Consider the following 2063-nt stretch of genomic DNA (forward strand, 5'->3'; position numbering starts at 1 on the left):
CTCAAAAACAACAACAAGGTCTTTGTAGCAGAGGGCGGGGCATGTTTTTCACTGAGGATGCAATCATGTAGGTAAACAGCCAGAACTCTTCTGATGTTATATCCTGTTCTGTTTAACTCATTAATTTAAGAGACCCTAAGCCACTAGAGTAAACACTAGCATTAGTAACTCTTTTGGGACCACCCCTCAAATCATTTCATTATGGCTATTGTAGCAAAAGAGGAAAACATAAGTCAGTCTGCTAATACTTTAAACTAACACAGATCATGCATCCAGTGGTGTACTCAGATCATCAATGAAATACACCCCTTTGAACTTGTGGGCCACAGCTGGACAAGAAGAGTCTTTTTATATTTTCCTTTTACTTTAAATTGTGTTTTTCAAGGCCGGCAGCTTTCCATATGTCTATTATTATGGGCAGGAAGAACAATCTAATAGCAAAGTGTACATTCTTTATTATTAAAAAACATACAAACTACATTTACCACCAGGACCATGATTTCATACTCTTTCATGTGTATACTTTTGGGGGAAAGATATCAATAACCAGACAGATCACCAATGCTAATTCTAGACAGATTACATATGGCTGAATGTAGGCAGCTACAAATGATTCTGAATTACCCACAGACAGACTTGATAACAAAAAGGTATCCCAAAGAAACACTGTCAAGTGGTAGTAAAGACAGTTCATTTTCTTTTTAATTTTATTTTTTTTAGCTTTTTTTTAATGTTTTATTTACTTCTGAGAGAGAGAGAGAGGCAGCATGCGCAGTGGAGGGTCAGAGAGAGAGGAAGACACAGAATTGGAAACAGGCTCCAGGCTCTGAGCTAGCTGTCAGCACAGAGCCCAACGCGGGGCTCGAACCCACGAACCGTGAGATCATGACCTGAGCCAAAGTCAGACGCTCAACAGACTGAGCCATCCAGGCGCCCCAAGGCAGTTCATTTTCTAACTTGATAGAAAATATTTCAGTGATGAATGTTAAATTCTGAGCCCATATGAATTATTCAGGAGGAGAGACACGGACTACATACAATACCATCTCCTACATCCCCATCACTCAAACCAGTGTCCGATCCTCCCCGGAATACATCCTATGCACCTAACACCCTGCAAGAAATAAAAAGACTGACTGATCTGGGGAATCAAAAGACTTAAGCAGTCACGATGCCAAGCAGTTTGGGGATAAGGAGGATTTGGAAACAAAATTAACATGCCTCATATTCCTTGAACATAAGCAAGCAAATTGTGGCATTTGATAAATGGTCGTCCATACTATTACTAAGCTTCTGGATCATTTTATAGTCTCTGGAGATAGAAGAAGAATAAGATGCGACAGAAGAATCTTAAGTGACTAAAAGGAAAAGAGCAGAGAAGAATCTTGAAGTTCAGGGTAGATGAACCTTCAAGTTGTCTGTGTCTATCTCTCCCCGTGTCCCTGAGTAACAGACCTTCCACATCACTGGCAACCTGATGCCAGGACCTGGGCGAGGCAGCCAGCAGGGAGAGGATGTCTTAAAGCACCAGAGTACATTTGAGAATGTTTCCAAACTTTTCTTTATCCCAAGCAAAGCAGACCCCACAAGGAAAGCAACCCTAGGGATGGCCACTCGAAGAATTTACTATTTATGCCATGCTTCAACAAGCAATGAGAGAAGTCTACAATTACTATGCTTCTGAGATTGTTTACGCATCTCTAAAAAGGTGACATTTTGAATTGCGTTGAGGGTTATGCGTAGGAGGAACAATACAGGCAAACTATTTGTCACACTGCCCAACCCAGAGACACCGAGAGACACAGTAACTCTGATTTAGTTTGTCTGCAGCCCACGGTTCAGAGGAAGATCTTCCAACACATCACAAAGGCCTAACTTCCAACAGCCGGCTCTTACTCCAAAGTCAATGATCGAAAAAAGGCGAAGCGCCACAATTTTTCTGGCAACTGACACCATCTTTGGCCTCTCCTGTCCACCACAAAACACAAAACAGTTGTAGCTGGTCACGAGAATAGATCCAAGAGAAATAGTTTTAATAGAATCAAGGCACAAGGAATTGCGAT

This window comes from Crocuta crocuta, unplaced genomic scaffold (genome assembly GCF_008692635.1).
Source record: "Crocuta crocuta isolate KB4526 unplaced genomic scaffold, BGI_CrCroc_1.0 scaffold126, whole genome shotgun sequence".
NCBI lineage: Eukaryota > Metazoa > Chordata > Mammalia > Carnivora > Hyaenidae > Crocuta > Crocuta crocuta.